This window comes from Bos javanicus, chromosome 6 (genome assembly GCF_032452875.1).
Source record: "Bos javanicus breed banteng chromosome 6, ARS-OSU_banteng_1.0, whole genome shotgun sequence".
Taxonomy (NCBI): Eukaryota; Metazoa; Chordata; class Mammalia; order Artiodactyla; family Bovidae; genus Bos; species Bos javanicus.
The window spans coordinates 99,980,082-100,001,521 of NC_083873.1; the positions used below are offsets into that span (position 1 = coordinate 99,980,082).

A 21,440-nucleotide genomic window follows, 5' to 3' on the forward strand; every position below is an offset into this window, starting at 1 on the left:
CCACCAACTGTGCTCTAAAAAAAAAAGAAAATCAAAGGGAAGTGCAACAAATCAAAAGCACCATAACAATTAGGAAGAATGCTTTGATGAGCTCAACAGTAGACCAAATAAGGCCATGGAAAGAATTAGTAAGCCTGAATATAAACCAATTAGAAGATTCCAGAAGGAGAAGAAAGAGAAAAGCTTCCAGAAGGAGAAGAAAGGGAACAGAGGCATGCATATTCAAACTAATAATGTCTAAGAACTTTACAAAATTAATGACAGACACCAAACCACAGATACAGAACACTCAGAGAATATCAAGAAAGGTTAAATACCTCAAATACCACATTTAGGCAGATCAAATTCAGACCATACAAGGTCAAAGACAAGGAGACACTCTTGAAAGGGAGTGGGGTTAGGGGGTGAGGGGGAGTAGGAAAAACTTACCTAAAAGAACCAGGACAAATATTACGGTGGACCTCTCATCCAAAATGTGCAAGCAAGAAGATAATGGAGGGAAATATTTTATGTGTTGGAACAAAAACCAACCAGTCCAGAATTCTATATCCAATGAAATTGTTAGGGGAAGAATACTGATTGAAACCGCCCACCCTGGCCAGGCACTATAGTAACTATTTGCATGAGTTGTTTTACGACAGGAGGTCCTGCTAAGGAACATGGAACTAATAAGCCAACACCAACCAGAAGAATTCAGGAAAGGTCAAAAGGAGACACCACATGTCCGACCACCTCCCAGAATCCTTCTCTCCGGCATCCATCTTGGCTGAACAAGGCGTGCACCACCAGGAAGGACTCTGAGTCAGAATGATCTGCTAAGGACAACCCGGAAACTAATCCCATCACCATAAAACCTGAGACTGCGAGCCATGTGGCCGGGCAGTTCTCCTGGGTTCCCTTGCCCTACTGCTCTCCACCCACGTGCCCTTTCCTAATAAAATCTCTTGCTTTGTCAGCACATATGTCTCCTCGGACAATTCATTTCTAAGAGTTAGACAAGAGCTCAGTTTCAGGCCCTGGAAGGGGTCCCCCTTCCTGCAACAAAATTATCCCTCAAAAGTGAAGGAAGAATAAAAAATTTCTCAGACAATCAAAAAATGTCATATGTATTGTAACGTGATATGCCATGTCAGAAATATTAAAAGTTGTTCAGGGAAAAAAAAATTAATACAGATTGGAAAATTGTACAGGCATACTATGCTTTATTACACTTCACAAATTGAGTTACTTTTTGCAAAGTGAAGGTTTGTGGCAATCCTGTGTTATCAGATGATGGTTAGCATCTTTCAGGAAAAAGTATTTTTAAATTAAGGTGTGTACATTTTTTGGACATGTTATTGTACACTTCACAGACTACAGTATAGTGTAAATATAACTATTATATGCACTGCTGCTGCTAAATCGCTTCAGTTGTGTCCAACTCTGTGCAACCCCATAGACGGCAGCCCACCAGGCTCCCCCGTCCCTGGGATTCTCCAGGCAAGAACACTGGAGTAGGTTGCCATTTCCTTCTCCAATGCATGAAAGTGAAAAGTGAAAGTGAAGTCGCTGAGTCGTGTCCGACTCTTAGCGATCCCATGGACTGCAGCCTACCAGGCTCCTCCGTCCATGGGATTTTCCAGGTAAGAGTACTGGAGTGGGGTGCCTTCTCTGGGGAACCAAAAAATTGGTGTGACTTACTTTATTGCAATATTTGCTTCATTGAGGTGGCCTGGAATATCTCCAGGGTATGTTTCTATTCACGTAATAAACAGAAAGGTATCAGAGAAGGAATAAATTATGGTAAAAAAATATTTTTTACCATCCTTAACTGATCTAAAATATTGTTTTAAAAGTAATAATAGTAATAATGCATGAGGTGATTATAGTTTATGAATTAGTAAGATGAGTAACAGCAATGTCATAAGAATTGGGAATACTCTTGTAAGATATCCACAGTATGGTTGTTTAGTTGCTAAGTCATGTCTGATTCTTGCAACCCCATGGGCTGTAGCCCGCCAGGTTCCTCTCTCCATGGAATTTCCCAGGCAAGAACACTGGAGTGGGTTGCCATCGCCTTCTCAGGGGATCTTCCCGACCCAGGGATTGAACCTGTGTCTCCTGCATTGCGGGAGGACTCCTGCACTGCAGGCAAATTCTTTACTGACTAAGCTATGAGGGAAGCTGGAGGGCAGATGAATATTAGTAAAAAACGTACACTCTAGGGCAACCACTGAAACTTGTTTTTAACGTTTAATTGATACACAAAGAGAGGAGTTAAAAAGAAACCATGTAAAATACTCAGTTAAAACCAGAGAAGGCAGAAGGAACCAAATAACAAATGCAACAAATATGAAAGCTATACACAGGACAGATATTAATCTTACTATATCAAAACTCACTCTAAAGGTGACTAGATTAAACACACCAATTAAATGACAGAATGTTAGGCAAATTTAAAAACTTATGTCAACTTTACGGTGTTCACAAGAAAGCTGCTTCAAATATATTGAATAAATAACCAGATATATTGAAACTAAAGAGATGGAGAAAGGTACACCATGTTACTTCAGGTAAAAGAAAGCTGGGTTAACTATATTAATTTTAGACAATGCAGTCTTTACAAGAACAATTTCAGGGATAGTTACATATTGACAAAAGGGTCAATTCTCCAAGACTTTACAATCCTTAACATGTATAAGCCTAACATGGAAATCCCACAGGACGCAAACATGGACAGAACTGAAGGGAGAAAGAAACAAATTCACATTTGGAGCTGGAGACTTCAACGGGCCTCATACAACAACTGACAGATCAAGTGTGCAGGAAATCAACACAGACACAGCTTACTGAACAGTGCTATCAGTTGACTAGAACTAGAGTTGATATTTTCAAAGCACTCCATCCAACACCAGCAGAACGCACATTCTTCTCCAGCTCACATGGAATCTTCACCAAGGCATTTCATATATTGGGCTGAAAACACACCTTAGCAAATTCAGAAGAAAAGAAATCACACACAATATGCTCTCAGATCACAGTGGAATTAAACTGGAAATCAGTAACAAAAGACAGCCGGAAAAGCCCCAAATATCTAGAAAATAAACAACATGAATTTAGATAACACGAGTCAAGGAAGTGTCAGGAGAAATCTTAAAACATTTAAAAATGAATGAAAATATAACTTATCAAAATGCATAAAATGCAGTGGAAGACGTTCTTGGAGGGAAATTTGAAGCACTAAAAACATATAAGGGAATATGCTCGGTCACTCAGTGGTGTCCAATTCTTTTACGATCCCATGGATTGTACCCGCCAGGCTCCTATGTCCTTGGGATTCTCCAGGCAAGAATACTAGAGTGGGTTGCCATTTCCTACTCCAAAGGATCTTTCTGACTCAAGATTGAACCGTGTCTCTTGTGTCTCCTGCCTTAGGAGACACGTTCTCTACCACTAGCGGCATGTAGGAAGCCCATTTTAAGAGAATAAAGATGTAAAAGTAGCCTAAGCTTCTATCTTAGGAAACTAGAAAAATAAGCAATTTAAGCTTAAAGGAAGCAAAAGGAAAGAAATAAATTTCAGCAACAAATCAATGAAACTGAAAACAAAAGAACAAAGAAAATAAAAAACAACAAGTCTGGTTCTCTGAAACGATGGATAGAATTAGTCTCCATCTACCCTACAGCTGGTATCCCTATCTGGAGTGCATTTTCCCTACAGCCCTCAGTTTTCCTCTGAAAAACAAAGCAGGTATCATACCACTTCTCTGATTTACAACCTCTGCTGATTCCCAATTGCCTAAAAATAAGCCAAAGTACCTTAATCTATCTAAATTCTTAAACACTCTGGCCCCATTTATATTTCCAGACTCCTCTTTCACAAAGCCACCGGCTTCACTCTAAATTCTGCTTCTTCAGCCCTCTGTGTACGTGTGTGTCACCTTCTTTCGGCCAAGGACCGCCCCTCTTCCACCTTTCCTAGCAGATAAGCCTTAAGGTCACCTTCTCAGAGAGTGGGAGTGTGTGTGTGCTCGGTCATGTCTGACTCTGCCACCCCATGGACTGTAGCCTGCCAGGCTCCTCTGTTCATGGAATTTTCCAGGCAAGAATACTGGAGTGGGTTGCCATTTCCTGCTCCAGGGTATCTTCCCAACCCAGAATTGAAACCGAGTCTCCTTGTCTCCTGTGTCTCTTGCATTGGCAAGCAGATGCTTTTACCACTGAGCTACCTGGGAAGCCTCCCTTCTTTCCCAAGCCTCCAAGCAGAATCTGTTGCTTTATCCTACCATGGTTCTTTAGTTATTATAGTCTGTCATTAAGAAACACAGTATGGCATACTGGTTAAGTAGGCTTTGCAACTGATCGCCTAGATTCAAATCCTTTTTGCTGTTCAGTCACCAAGTTGTGTACGATTCTTTGCGGCCCCATGGACTGCAGTACACCGCACCCCCCTGTCTTTCACTATCTCTTGGAGTTTGGTCAAATTCATGTCCATTGAGTCAGTGATGCTATCTAAACATCTCATCCTCTGCCACCCCCTTCTCCTTTGCCTTCAGTATTTCCCAGCAACAGGGTCTTTTCTAATGAGCCGGCTCTTCACATCAGGTGGCCAAAGTATCAGAGCAGCTTCAGCATCAGTCCTTCTAATGAGTATTCAAGGTTGATTTCCTTTAGGATTAACTGGTTGGATCCCCTTGCTATCCAAGATTCAAATCCTAGTTGCACCTTGCACTAGTTGTCTAACTTCAGCAGGTCGTTCATCATCCTTGTGCATCAGATTCCTCACATGTGAGAAGAGAGTGACTAACAGAACCCACCCCAGAGCAGTGTTGTAGTGTAATTCACCAAACGAGGTGCTACCCAGAAAACACGTCAGGGTAAGGTCTGGCACAAGTGCTCGGCAAGCAACAGCTGTTAGTGCTATTCTGCTGTAACAAGTATAGACCAATTAGCGGTTATTTACTCCCTTTAACTTATAATGTCTTCAATGGTAGGAACCAAATATTATTTAACTTTGTATCCCCAGTTCGTAGATGACAGGTAAGTAAAAGTTAAAAAAGACTTATATACATATACACACTGACTGAGTATATGGTAGGACTATATTTTATGTGCAGACATACTGAATTCTAGACATGCTAGCTTTACTGTTCCTCACAAAAAATGACATACACAGAGTATATGGTAGTACTTTATTTTACGTGCAGATATTCTGAATTCCTGAAATGCTAGCTTTACTATCACAAAAAAACTACATAGTACACAGAAAATTTAAAAAAATTTTTTACAATTTATGTATCTAAGTTCTCATTGTACAGAAAGTCTTTAGAGTTCATAAACCTTGATGTTCCTGAAAATCTCCAGAAAAAAATTACACTGACAACCAACCATTTGTTCTTAATTGAAAAGTAACCAAGTTGCTTAAATAAAGATCACTGCTTTCTCCTTAATTAGCAGTATCTCTCAATAAATTATGAACTTCCTAAAAGCAGGCTATGCTCTCCAAATCCTTAACAACTACTTGAGGGTTTAGAATAGAGTTAGAAATGAACAAATGAATGGAGCAGCAGTTCCCACAGCTTTAAGGGAAAGTTCAACTTTCCAGGCTCTTCATTACCTGGCCCCTAGACCCAACCCCCCTCCTTATTCCACCCAGACTTTGTCTCCTGCAGGTCTCCCTGCTGTGCCTTCACAGACCCTGCACCTTCTCCTAGGGTAGGGGTGGGGTGGGGAGCCCTCCCCCTCTAGTACTTCTACATGAAATCATCCTTCAGATCTCAGCTGTCCCTTGTCTAGAAAGCATTCCCTAATCTCCCAGTTTAATAAGAGAGATACATACAATACTGTGCGTATCTTTACCATAGCACTTCTCACCTTGGTATGTAACTGTTATTTTGCCTTTCCCGAACACCAGACAACTACTATAAGACTATGGAAGGCTAAGATCATATCTCTATGCAACTTCTTTCCTCAAGGTCTAACACGGTGCCTGGCAAAACAAGCAATACATGATCAACAAATGAGTAAAAAGTGATGACTAAAGTTTAGATGAGGAATGAATTAGAGGCAGCTCAAACCAAAAATAACAATAACCAAAATAATTTAAAATAGGCCAAAGAGGAGAATTTTCTCTAAATTCCTTATCTATTTATTCTAAAACAAGAAGGCTTACAAGACCACTTTGTTCTTTATGGTTTGTTTAAAATCCATTTATTTTATTACTTGAGGGGACTTCCCTGGCAGTCCAGTGGTTAAGATTCTGAGCTTCCACTGCAGGGGGTGTCGGTTCGATCCCTGGTTAAGACCCAACATGCCACTAAGCATGGCCAACAAAAACAAGAAAGAAAAAGAAAAAATAATAAACCATTACCATCTGACCATTTTTGTTGGGAACATTTAAAAAAAAATATTCAGAAGAAACTACTATAAATTTAGAAAGTAAGAACTATGAATGTGAATGCAGAGACAGAAGAAGAAAAAAAAATTCACTACTAATAGGTTCAGTTGGTAAGCAGAGGATAACAAAACAGAAGGCAATAAGTGAACCCTCCACAGGGAACTGGGGCATCAACAACAAGCCAAGGATGAGGAATATCCAAAAGCAGCAGCAGCTCCCCAATACCAACAACAAATCACCACCGAATGAGCTGGAAGACACGCTATGCTCTAAAGGCAATGAAAGGAAAATGACAAGTGCAAAAGCTGATGCAGAATTATATTAGTAAAACATCACAAATTTTAAAAAGTAATAAAATGCAGATATCAACAAAAATAATAATGGTCATGAGGGTTTAAACTGCCAATTCTTATACTTTCATTTTTATGAAAACAACAACATTTATATATTCAGATAAATTTTGCCCTACCAATTAGTTATCTTAGAAGGCTATGTCCACATAATTATGCTGACATGGTTCAAAATACTTCAAAAAATTCCTCTTTACAGAGTGCTTCCAAGGCATTTTATAAGCTACATCTAAAACTCAGTGTCATCAAATACATGCTTTACCAAAAATGGAATTACCCCATTGCCCAGCTTGCTCATTTGCCTTAATTTCCAAACTTCCTCCATATAACTTGTGTAGATTACTAAATATCAGATCTCTTCAAAAAGACTGAGAATTTACCACTAATAATCAAAAGAATGCACCAAAGACTCTGCAGCTGATTATGGGGATAAAAATTCTGAACAGTTTCAGAACGATGCTATTGGTGAAATTTATTTTAAGTGTCTGCCTACTATGTGCAAGTTGCTGTGTGAATATCAATTCTAGTTTTTAACACCTCCATGGTGTGGCTATATTTTTTCTAAAATTCCAAACAGATCAGTACGCAACCTTCCACAAAAGTGACACAACTGCCTACAAGGAGACAGAGTCAAAACCCTTTGCAAGGTATAAAAGACTCCTCAGAGTCTGTTATCCATCCAGTTCCAAAGCTCTGTTTTCTGCAGTATGCCTCTTCTCAGCCCTGGCTCACATCACATTACCTAACTGCTATTCCCTGAATAGGCCATGCAATTTCAAACCCTTGATGGTTTTCCCACCTGGTCTTTGCTCCTCCTGAAATGGCCTACTCAGATGTTTTCTATTGCCCGGCACTGTATCATGAATAGTTCAGGACCGTGTTTAATTCCAAAACAATCTAAACCTAACTCTACAGAAGCAACTTGATCATTGATTCAAAGAAATATTTTTCAAGGCACTCCCCACCCCACCTCAGTCTTTCTCTGCTCCAGCCATCCAGCTCTGCTTTCAGTAGTTTATATTTACCATGTCCTGCCACCAACACAATTAAAAACATTAATCTGAAAAAAATGTTGGAAAATATCAGGGTAAGGAAGATGTCTTCAAAAAAAAATGCACACATGTTCACACATGTTATACACAAACACACACATTCTTTTCAAAATTAAACACTTCTGTACATGAAAGATTAACAGAAAACACAAGCTACAAATTGGGAACAAAATATTTGCACCTATAAATAACAAAAAAGCAATAGATCCAACATATGTAAAGAACGGCTACAAATCAATGATAGATCATCCAAAAGAAAAATGGACAAAAGACAAACAGGTATTTCACACAAAAGGAAAATGAATGACTACAAACATGTCAAAGACTGCGTAATCTCATCAGTAAATGAAGGAAATGGAAATTATACTTTTCTGTCTGCTCTTTGCTCCTTTTAAGAATGTCTGCTCATTTACCCTGTGTATACTTCTGCCCTATCCCAATTCCACAAATACTCATCCTTGTCCCCTAGAAAAACATGCACTCAATATCCACAAAGGGCTTCCCACACAGCACAGGGGTAAAGAATCTGCCTGCCAATGCAGGAGATGTGGGTCGGGAAAATCCCTGGGTCAGGAAGATCCCCTTAAGTAGGAAATGGCAACCCACTCCAGTGTTCTTGCCTGGAAAATTCCATGGACAGAGGAGCCTAGTGGGCTACAGTCTATGTGGTCACAAAGAGTCAGACACGGCTGAGTGACTGAGCACACAATAGCTACCATCGAGACTTTCCACAAGGGTTATGCTAACAATCGATAGCCAATAACCTAGTCTGAGCCCATCTAAGGCTATTTTTCAACCTACTCCATATAGTAAAAACATCTTAGGATTTATGGGGGGTATTTCCAGTGAACAGGAACTCCTCCACCATTTCTTGAAAGTGAATCAACCTAGTGAAAGGTCACTGACCTATGTTATTTATATTCAACTTTCTAGTATTTGCTGTGGTACCTGAAACATAATAAATGTGTTATGACTAGCTGGAGAATAGCTGGATTGATGGAGCAAAGCAGGAAATCTTGCTGACATCTTATTTGTTAACTTTTCCAGAAACTCTGCTACCATTATTATTTAAAATACTCTTTATTCACTTAATGGAGGTATATGATGACAACTAAGAAACCTATGAAATTTTTAAAGAAACATACATCAAATAAATCTTAGATGATAAAAATCTTAAGGACTAAAAATATTACTTGTTACCAGATATAACCCTTTGCTCATCAGAGTATTACTGTTTCCTTATAATTTTGGCATTAGATCCTTCTGCAAGTGAAATACAAAAATGTCCCATGGTTAAGGGGTACATGTGCATTCTCACTACAGAGTTTAGGGATGAGGGTTGAAGATTTAAGAAACTGAAAAGAAAGAAAGGAAGAAAAGAATAAGAAAGCTACATTTCTCTATTCTTCCACCATAGTAAAACCTAAGAATGATTACCACAAATAGCCATGTCCTAATTACATCATTTCACTGTTGATCACATGTAGCCTATTTTAAAAAATGCCTTTGGGGAAGAATGAGAGGAGAAATGCTATTCTTATCAGTTTTATATTTAATAGAATTTATAAATCCATCTGAAACGTTAACAATCATATATAAAATATACTGTTATTCTTAGGAAGTAACTTACAAAAGTGAATAATTGCATAGTGCAACCCTGTTAACCACATTTTTCTTAGTCTTATCCTCTTCTTAGAAGGAATGCCATGTAATAAAATACAAAAAACGGACTCCCTGATGCTAGGGAGAAAGTTATTTCTTAGGTTTATATTTGCTTATTTAACTTATATGCAGAGTACATCATGAGAAATGCTGGGCTGGAAGAAGCACAAGCTGGAATCAAGATTGCCGGGAGAAATATCAATAACCTCAGATATGAAGATGACACCACCCTTATGGCAGAAAGTGAAGAGGAACTAAAAAGCCTCTTGATGAAAGTGAAAGAGGAGAGTGAAAAAGTTGGCTTAAAGCTCAACATTCAGAAAATGAAGATCATGGCATCCAGTCCCATCACTTCATGGGAAATAGATGGGGAAACAGTGGAAACAGTGTCAGACTTTATTTTTCTGGGCTCCAAAATCACTGCAGATGGTGATTGCAGCCATGAAATTAAAAGACGCTTACTCCTTGGAAGGAAAGTTATGACCATATATGACCTTTGCCAACAAAGGTCCATCTAGTCAAGGCTATGGTTTTTCCAGTGGTCATGTATGGATGAGAGTTGGACTGTGAAGAAAGCTGAGCGCTGAAGAATTGATGCTTTTGAACTGTGGTGTTGGAGAAGACTCTTGAGAGTCCCTTGGACTGCAGGGAGATCCAACCAGTCCATTCTAAAGGAGATCAGTCCTGGGTGTTCTTTGGAAGGACTGATGCTAAGCTGAAACTCCAATACTTTGGCCACCTGATGCAGAGTTGACTCATTGGAAAAGACTCTGATGCTGGGAGGGATTGGGGGCAGGCGGAGAAGGGGACGACAGAGGATGAAATGGCTGGATGGCATCACTGACTAAATGGACATGAGTTTGAGTGAACTCCGGGAGTTGGTGACAAACGGGGAGGCCTGATGCAATTCATGGAGTGGCAAAGAGTCGGACAAGACTGAGCGACTGAACTGAACTGATATTTATTTTAAACATTCTATAATAAAGTCTAGCTCTCAATATTTTGGGGGAACAATCTGAAAAAAAAAGCACTGATGTTTCTTTTCGGACTGAAGGATCAAACACACCTGTCTATTCTCATTCTGCTCCTTTTATATTTGACAATTAACATCTCAACTAAAGATGGGGGACAGCGGTAAAAAGCATACAACTAAAATCTCCTAGTTCAGATATCTACTAAAAGATTTAGCATTGGAGGTTAAAATTAAATATATAAATACTAGCTACCTTATCTCAAATGTCTAGGCTTTTGAATCCAATTGCTAAAACAGAAAATATCAGCTATAAGAAATAAAACTGTCTAAAAATGAAGTGTATAAAGTTTCATTTTTCTAACCACCTTCCCCCTACAAAGTATATGTGCATGTGTGCTTTTAATTGCTCAGTCGTGTCTGACTGCTGTGACCCCATGGGCTACAGCCCGTCAGGCTCTTCTGTCCATGGGATCCCAGGCAAGAATACTGCACTGGGGTGCCATTTCCTCCTCCAGGGGATCTTCCCAACCTAAGGATCTAACTGAGTCTCCTGCATCTCCTATATTGCAGGCAGATGCCTTACTGCTTGCTTGAGCCACTGGGGAAGAAAGTACATATAACATTCTAAAAATTACAATTTGTACTAAGCAAAATATACTAGGTAGGGAACAGAAGCAAGCAAAGACTTGAGATTCAAGAAAATATAGATTATTTTTCAGATTTACTTTTCTTTTTGAAATTACATCAGGAAAGTTATCCTATGGTTAAAACTGAGTCATTCCAAGATATTTTAATTAATTTTTGTTTATGCATAATCTATGTTTCTAGTAGAATATATATTAATTCATTAAAAAATACTGAGAGCTACACCAGGCTTGACTACTTGAAATATCTGGAATGGTTCTTCAAAGTAATTATCCCTAAAGTGAAACTTGCTATTATTTATCCAGGTCTTTTAAAACTTCACTTATCTTTAATTTTTGAATGATTAATTTTTTAAAACTATTTAATATACTCTCAAACTTCAGACAGGGTAACAAGTCATTTAATTTCATGTCTAGATTGCTACTAAAAAGCAAAATTTAACACTTTAAATAAAATGAAGGAAAAAGAGACCATGAAACAATTTAATTATACTTTTAAATGGATTTTTAATTTGAATACAATATTTAAAGAAATTGATCAAGAATTTCCAACATATTTGTTTCAAGGATCATAATGGCTACTAAACATAACATAAATATATTTAAGGAAGATAAGAGGTAACAATGAAACTTGCTGAAACTTCATGAAGCTTGAAAATTAAATCATATAATTTTAAATTTCAAAGACATGTGTGTGTGTGTGTGTGTGTGTGTGTACTCAGTCACTTTAGTAGTGTCCAACTCTTTGTGACTCCGTGGACTGTAGCCGGCCAGGCTCCTCTGTCCTCGGGATTATTCTGGTAATACTGGAATGGCTGTCATATCTTCTCCAGGGGATCTTACAAACCCAGGGATCAAACCCACATCTCCTGCAGCTCCTGCACTGGCAGGTGGATTCTTTACCAGTGAGCCACCTGAGAAGCCTTCAAAGACAGTCCTTCACCAAACCTTGGTGATAAAACTAGTTCTTACTGACCTAAGAGCAAAACTAAGTTAAAGACGAGAGAGAGAGACCCATAAATGTACTGGGAACCTAATGCATGATAAAGGTCCCAGGAAAGGGTGATTGTTAAGTAGATAGTATTCGGAAAGTGACAAACTCAGAATAAAATAAACAAAAGTCATACCTATAGCCATACACAAAATGTGGGTAAAATTACAAAGAGAAGAAAATATATGAGGATACCTTTATGAATTACGTACACATTTCTTAAGCATAAATTCAAAGCTGTATGCCATAAGCAAAAATAAAATGAATGTGGTTACATAAAAATTAAATGATTCGGCTCAGTAAAGAGCACTGTGAATCAAGCAAAAGAGAGGTAATACAACGAGAGAAGATATTTCAAATGTCTAAAATGGAAAGGATTAAAATTTAGAATTTACAAGGAATTCCAAAATCAATAAGAAAAATATAGTTATCCAAATTAGAAAAAAATATGAGCAAGCATACTGGAAGGCCAAACATATCAAGAGATATTTTAATTTGCTCAGTAAAAGAAATGCAGACTAAAATATGGAAATGCTACTTTATGTCTATTAGATTAGCAACAGGCAGAAAGCTGGAAAATGCCCCTGTCCGTGGAGATGTGGAAAGGCGCACATATACGACTGATGGGGAAACAGAGAGGTGGAGGACCTCACGGGCGTAAGCTGTTCAGTACTGCATTCGGCTACTCAGCATACACACCAAAGAGGGGGAGAACTTGTAAATGGGTGTTTACTGAACTGTATGCGTGATGACTGGGGACTCCCATCACTAACAAACTTAGTAAGCAGAGCAGGGTTGGGGACTTCCCTGGTGGTCCAGTGGTTAAGACTCTGTGCTCCCAATGCACAGGGTGAATCCCTGGTTGGGGAACTAAGATCCCACATGCCCTCACATCCCGCATGGTGTGGCAAAAAAATAACAGAAACAAAGAAAGACATCATTAGAAGAAAATTTTTAAAAAAAGAACAGGATTGACAAAGATGTAGAATCATTCATATTCAGTTAAAAGTATATATTTCACATGAGTGCATCTTAAAAACATAATGATGAGTGAAAGGAACTAAGAAATAGGATGAAATATATACAACATACCAGTTCTTGAATACTAGAAATACACACAAGACAAATATTTTACAAGAATACATATGAATGAATGATAAGACTATTGTTTCAACAGGGTTTTTGTCTGTCCCTCACTAAAAATACAGCCCTTTAAAGGAAATAATTACTTTGCAGTACTTCTGAATTTAAAATAAGCCCAACAAATCAGTTTATTATGTAATAACTATGTATTTATAACTGAAATTACTTAAATAACAACTATTTTATATCTTGAATGACTCTCAATGAAACCATATTTAAATCAGATACAAGTAGGTATGTTTTTTCCCTAAAGCGATTCTTAGCTATTCCTCAATTTAGTTTTTTTATTCCTCTGACATTAAAAAATTTCCTTAAAGGAAACTTCATCTCCTCCCCAAGCAACAAGAAAACAAAAAACAAAAAACAAAAAAAAAAACACAAAAAACTGGTATCTGTAGGAATATTTGGCTGAAAGTTTTCTGGGTTCTTTGGTTTTTATTTGTTTTATTATCTGTGACTGTTTGAATGGTCAAAACAAAATAAAGCTTGGATCGAGTCCTCCATCCTCTTGAGGAGGAGGCTGGCCCTAGGGTGGCCAGTGATGATAACTTACCACATATTATATGATAAACTATAAGGAAACAGTACCTGACTCAGAGAGGGAAAAGCCAAACCAGTCAACTTCCCTCAGATCCACTATTAGGGAAAAATAAGGGGATGGGGTGGGGAGATAAAACTGGTTTCTTTATTATGTCAAAATCAACTGTGCAGTTTTTAGTAACAAAATAAATCTGAGCTTCTTCCAGTCCTCAGAGAAGCTTACCCATGGTTTCCATCAACAGAAAATCACATTGGGAATACCAAGGTGGTTCTATAGTATTTGATAACTTAGATTTGGCTTTAATTAAAAAAAAAAAAAAAGGCAACCTTCAATTAGTATCTTTCAGTCATTACAACTTTGACATAATCTGCCTTTATCTCTATGGAGTTATGGTTCAGGATAATGCCTTCTGCCCTATAACATTCCGAATCAAGAGTAAAGTGTAAAATGTCAGCTACTGTTGCTCTGGGTGGATCCCTGGGATACAGCAGTTTATATCAACAACTAGCACATGTAGCATTTAATTTTTGTGAAATGACAGCTCTTTTAGGATATCTGATTTCACAGAGCTTAGAGCCCATGGTGTGATGCAGGTGTGGCATGTGATACCGGGGAAGTATTGATAAGATACTAAGGGAAAGAAAGTACAGCAGGGAACCCTAATCAAGCTGCAGAGTGGCAGGGTTGTAGGGAGGAAGAGGATCAGGAAGGACTAAGCACATTTTTTTTTAAAGATTTTCAACAACAGAAAAAAATACATGAATGGACTTCCCTGCTCATCCATAGGCTACTCTAGCCAATCAGGTTTTTGCAGCTTTGTTCTCTGCATGTTAATTCTTCACACACAAACTTTTCTACACATGATTTATAATCAGTTTTTCCAAGTGGAAAACACCAGCCATTCTGCCCTTGAATCATTTTAAGAGTCTAGAGGGACAGCCTTGGCAATTAGCAACTGGGGCGGGGGTTAATCCCTAAGGAACTCCCGTTTCCTGCCTCTGCGACAGTTTTTGTCTAGGAAATAGAGTTAAGATCCACAGCCAAGTACGATGCTAGTTATCCTCACCAAAATGTATTCATTTATTTCCTACCACAAGTGGTACAATGCCTAATTTATAGGTTAAGAAACTGACACCCAGAGAGGTTAAAGCAACTTGCCAAAAAGATCCAATAACAAGCATCAGGTGAAATTTGAATTCGAGACACATACATTGAAGACAAGAGCTCTTCTTATTAAATGGAAGCTGTCTCTTTGCCTTGATGAAATAACTTTATTTATGAAAGCAACTGTGATTTTATTTTCTAACTGTTCTAGCAATGATAGTACTATTTGTTCTCTCTAAAAACATTTGGACAAAATTAACGCAAGTATTTTTGTCCACAAGAAGTTAAAAAAACATGCACACACAAAATCTGTGTTTACTCTGTGTATCTCCCACCAGGGGTGTAACCAGACTGGCAACAAGAAATATGATTCATGAGTAATATCTTGGCTGAGAGTTCTTAGCATCTCACATCTGACAGACCAGGGAAATGTTACATACACCTAATCACATTTTTCATTTGAGTTTCCTGTTCTCTTTCGTTCAAGTCCTTCCCAGTTCTCATACCAGGCACTCAAACACATAACGCCAAATACGGAATCATATTCAGAAATAGTAAAGAAATAACTTCCTAGAAGAATGCATCAAAGTAAATTACAAATAAAAATATACTACTAGCAACTAAATGCAACAATGTATTATGTAATTTAACGTGTTCTGAGCAATTCTTTCCATTAAAGAAAAATAAGATAATAACCTCAGAAAAAATCTACTCCAACATCAGAAACTATTCATCTTATTCTTCTATGATTAAAATAATATACTGTTATATTATCCTTAAAAGATGCTGACTTTTGACTTGAAGAGAAATTTAGGTGTCATGGAATGTTTTCCCTGCATATTCACTATAAATGTTCATGTCAACTATTTCTGCCTCCTCTGTTCCTTAACCCTATTATTAGGCTCAGCTTAGATGGATCTAGCTTATGCCAGTTCGTGAAACCTTGATGGCCAAATTTTCAGAAATTGTAGAGAGTCAGTGTCAAACCTTAATAGCCTAAAACCAGCCATGGTGAGAACATTTTACCAAAGAAGTCACCAAACACTAAAAATGGGGGCTCTGTGGGGTCTTTTCTTGAAGAGACAGTTGCTAAACATTTATTGGCAGACTACCATGCTCAGGCCTCACTAGCACTTTAGGAGTTTATACTTTTATTTACTTTATTATATCTCTTTTTCTTTTTAAACTCTGACTTACTGCTTCTATTTATTTATTTTTTCCCAAAGCCTACCCCTGAAAATATTTAGACTTAACCTCAAAGAGTTACAATATCATGACTAAGGATCTAAATTAAAAATAGTCTTTCACCAAAACAGTCTCACAGGAAACGTCTCCCTGAATCCTTATCTGATTGGCCTGATTTAGCTACTCTGCTATTTTGAAGGCAAAATCTATTCCTTGTGAGATTGCTAAGAGTAAATTTTTATTCTGATATGAATATTTTGCTTGAAGCTTATATATATGTTCCTCATAAAATATAAATATATCAATGCTAAAAATTCTACCGTCTTTTTGTCTAAGAAAATAATAAATGATACAGTGTTGAACATCACAGACCTGAATTAAGTATGAATCAATATAATGCCCAAAACAAAAAAGACTAATGGTCTAAAAGTTTCCCTGGTAGCTCAGACGGTAAAGCATCTGCCTGCAATGCAGGAGACCCGGGTTCAATCTCTGGGTCGGGAAGATACCCTGGAGAAGGAAGTGCCAACTCACTCCAATATTTTTGCCTGGAGAATTTCATGGACAGAGGAGCCTGGCAGGCTACAGTCAATGGGATGGCTAAGTTTTGGACACAACTGAGTGACTAACACACATACACACGGACTAAAAAAGTCTATTAGTGAAAGTCTGTTAGTCTGCTTTTACTGAAGCAAGATGGTTGCAACTTCTATAAAGGCACTGAGAACTGAATTAGGCAGAATGTTTAATCACAGGGGCTGGGAAACAAAGAACAGGCTTTCCACAGACTCCTTTGCAAATAGGTTCTTGCTGCAACATAGGTTCAGCCAATCAAATCTACTCACCCAAGATTCTGAAAGGCACAAGTGAAACAGAAACCACACTCTTGCTGATATTCACAATGTGAAGCCACAGAGATTTCAAGATTCAGTAATTACCTTCTGGTTGCTGGGAGGCAGGATGCGACACATACGTCTGGCTGCCCATAATACCGTGTGTATTCTAGAGCAGAGTTTGGCAAACTTTTTCTTTAAGGGCTGGATAATAAATCTTGCCAAGTGGTTTCTGTTGCCAGTGTAGTGTGAAAGCAACCATAGACAACAGGTAAGTAAAAAGTATGGCTGCATCCTAATAAGTTTATGTACAGATACTGAAATTTCGTAAAATTTTCAGGTGACACAAAACACTATTCCAATCTTGTGTACTGCTGTTCAGAATGTAAGACGGTGTAGCCAGTTAGGAAACAGAGTGGAGGTTCCTCAAACAATTAAAAATAGAGCTATCATATGATCTAGCAACTCTACTTCTGGGCATTTATCTGAAGAAGATTAAAACACTAACTAAAGACACATACACCCCCCATGTTCACCTCAGCATTATATACAACCAAGATATGGAAACAATCAAAGTGTCCACTGACGAATGAAGAAAATGTGTACAAGAACTCAATGGAATATTATTCAGCCATAAAAGAAGGAAATTTGCCATTTGCGACTTCATGGGTGGGCCTTACGGGCATATGCTAAGTGAAATAAGTCAGACAGAGAAAAATAAGCGCCATATGATCTTACTTATAAGTGGAATCTAAAAAAACAAAAAATCAAGCTCCTAGTACAGAAAACAGTGTTGGTTGCCAGAGGTGAGGGGACGGGAGTGGGCAAATTGGGGAAGGGAGTCAAAATGTACAAATTTCCAGTTATAACAAGAGTTGAGTCATGAGGATATATGGACCAGCATGGCAACTGTAGTTAATAAGACTGCATTACATACATATTTCAAAGTGTTAAGAAAGTAAATCTTTAAAGTTACCATCATAAGAACAAAAATGTAACCATGTGTGGTGATGGATGTTAAACAGAGTTATTGTAATGATGGTTTTGCAATATATACAAATACTGAATCATTAGCAGTACACCTTAAATTATAAAGTGTTGGACATCAATTATACCTCAATAATAACTTTTTAAAAACCTATTATTCTTCTTTTGACTTGTTCAACCGTTTAAAAACTGCAAAACTTCTTCTTAACTGAAAGGACACAGATAAATTCTTGAAGCCAGATTTTGCCTACTGGCCACAGTTCATTAACCCTTACAATCGCATCCTGACCCACAGAGAAACCAGCAGCTCCCTTGATGGTCCAGCTCCATGGTATTGCATGGGAGATGCTTGTTAAAGGTCAACTGTGAGCTTAAAATCTGTTTCTTCAGCCCTTTCTATCTCTCCATAAACCGAGGAGCCTGGTGGGTTAGTCCATGGGGTCACACAATGAGTTTGGACACGGCTAAGCCCACACATATACCCTTAATAAGCCTGTTCCTGCTTAAACTGGCTAGAATGAATTCTGTTCTCTGCAACTAAATCCTGACTGATTCACAGTACTACTATACATTCTTTAGTATCAAGCATCCAGTGGTCAAACGTTCAATGACTTTATAAACGTCATTATTTTTACAATTATTTTATATGAATCAGGATCAAAATAAAGAATTATTGCTTTTTTTTTTTTTTTTTTTACTATAAAAATCAAGCATCTTGGGACTTATATCCTCATCCCTTTTCCTGAATTTGAGTGATTCTATATCTGCATGAGAGCTAGAAATGGGAACCCAAAGAGCAAGAATTTGGCATTTTGAGTTAGCACTATCCAAGGAACAGAGAAACACTGAATATGGCAGACACAGGAATCTGGTGGGGGCTTCTGTGCAGCCAGGGTAGGTCATCCAGCTTGGCATGAGCCTGAAGAAAACACCTCTCAAGACTATCCAAGGGTCTCTGCTAAAAAAACTTTCTCATTAGTAATCTTATTCCCCATGTGCATTGTGCCCAGGAAAGCAGTGTCCTAGGTGGGATATGTCTGCGTTCCGAGAGAGTATCCTAATAGTGTAAACAAATACAATGGCACTCTGGTGACATGCTGCGAGCCTGTCTCTGAAAGCCACCCAAATGACTTCTGGGTTAAGTGGCAAAATTAAGTTTTCAGATTTATGTTAAGGGATCCATTCTGGAATCATGATGCTCTCCAAGATAACTGCCCTCCTCTTAGGCTGTCTGGGCTCCTTACCAGGCTTCCTCAAACTTGTCTTGTCTGGCTCTCTAACTTCAACAATATAGGAAGATGAATTTGTTTTTTAAAGCACCATGCAATTAGAGATCATTTTTTAAATATTGATTAAAGAACATGAATCCCTGTAAATAACAAGGCATAGTATAATAAAAACTATTAAAGTCATCTTTGGAATCACCTACCTTTCAAAATTCTGTTACTATTACCCTTAACTAACTCAATCTAAATAAACACTAAAAATTGTAAAAAAAAAAAAAAAAAGAATTATTGCTAGTGGCGGATGATGTCCTTTAAGTCTCTCCACATGGGATTTGCCAGTTTGTACGGGGTACACGCTGCTGCGTATGGGAAGAACTGTGTGCTCATCTACTAAGCAACAATTACGTGCCTGGCAGTGTTCTAGGTGTTTGGAATAGAGAGGTGGAACATACCATTGTGATATGTATGTGTCCTTTGGGAGCTCAGATTCGCGTGAAAGAAAGAAAAACTAAATAAATCAATACACAAGTCTGGTGGTGATGGATGCAAGGAAAAAAGCAGCAAGCTTTGCAAATAAAATGCTCCGAGGTTGCTTGCTTGCTTGAGTATGCACAGTCAACTCAAAATGCCCTTCTGAGTTCACAGCAGAATAGAAACGTGAATGAATGAGGGAGTAATCCGTAAGAATTTCTAGGGGAAGAATTTTCCAGGCTGAGGGACAAGCAAAATCAAAGGCTGGAGGGAAGGACGTGCTTAGCATGGTTGGAGAATCCTAATGAAGCCAGCGAGGTTAAAGTGGGGGAGGAGGGGGGAATGTTAAGCTGCTGATTGTCTGCACTGTGATTCGGTGTTTACTTCTCTGGCTGCTCCAAATCCACTGATACCAAGGCGACAGCTCTGTACACGATCTCCTCCACTCGGCTAGGTTTTCCTACTCTTCTCTGCATAAAAACTGCATCTGTCTCTTTTCCTGCAGCCTCACCTGGCCTGCCATGCTGAGACCTCTATGCCACCTACTTTGGGAGAGCTCTGTTTAAGATGTCTGCACACAAATGTCTCCATTTGTTCTAAAGGTTACAGCTCTTCTTGCAGTCTGAGGCTTAGTTTTCTCCTCACTTCACTCAAGTTACAAGAATTCTTCCCTAGTCTTCATTCTTTTAGTTAGCATTAGGAAGGATAAGAGAATACAAATGCTTTTACTCAATTATCTTTATGTGGAAATCTTTTATCTACTGTAGATAAATTTAGACATGCATTAAGAGTAGATCTATAAAAACTGGTTAACTCTTGTTTAAAAAAATTAGCACAGAATCAATTTTAATATATATTCAAGTATCTATAAGGAATATGACATTGTGAACTACAGTGATTTTCTACTATGATACTTACATTCAAGTTAAGAAATGATAAAAGGCCAACCAATGGGTACTAATATCCAAATGAATATGCAGTGAAATTAAGTAAACGTTGAAACAACAGAATAAATGTTAAGTAAATATAGCATTATTACTTCCAAGAACATAAGCTCTGGCTATGTTAATAAAGGCTGACTCGGTTTCTGATTTAAATAATTAACTGTCAAAATGCCTTGTACTTAGTATAAATCTATCTGCATAAAAAGTACTCTTTCGAATCATCTAAAGGTACTTTAAAAATATCAGCTCTTTTAAAGGCAAACATCTTCCTCAAGCTCAGTCATTCAGCTTAGTAAATAACTCTTGTCTTCAATGTAAAGTTGAAGTTTACCTAAATGTATAGTTTACTGTTATTACAACATTGATTAGTAAGTTCCAGTGATTATAAATAGTATGCAATTTTGTATGTGTTAACTTTCATTTCCTTGTTCATTTCTAACACTTCTTCTAACACATTCAGCAACTCTGTTAAGTGTTAGTAACAGAAAGTTAAACAGATTACCTTCTAAGGGTTCATAGTTAAGCTAAAAGATATTACAGAGGAATGTGATGGCTACCATAATAAACAATAAATAAACAAGATGCTATGACACAAAGGAACATTTAACAATCAATAGAGAAGATGACGTTTGAACTTAATCTTGGGAACTAAATAGGAGTTCATTCAGCTGACAAATAAGCCCACCCTTAATTTTGGCCATATACAGACCATGTGCATACTCAACAGATCCAGATCATATGCATACTCAAGAGAGGGCACAAACATGCTGCTGTCTCCTTCCAGTAGGTTAGCAGAGCTGGAGCACAGGGGAAAAGCTGGAAGTGAGGTCTGCGTAGAATAGGTAGACAAGGGCAGATCATAAAAGGCCATTCAGTCTGGGTTAACAAAAAATGCCGATTAAGCAAGAGAGTAATGTATGTTGAGAGAATACTTCTAAGCACAGTGTGAAGTGTGCAAT

General features: G+C 38.0%; 1 protein-coding gene across 8 annotated transcripts in view; it reads right to left on the bottom strand.

Moving 5' to 3' along the window:
* WDFY3 (WD repeat and FYVE domain containing 3) overlaps positions 1-21,440 on the bottom strand; it is a 284,092-nt gene that overhangs the window by 200,312 nt on the left and 62,340 nt on the right. The window lies entirely within an intron of this gene.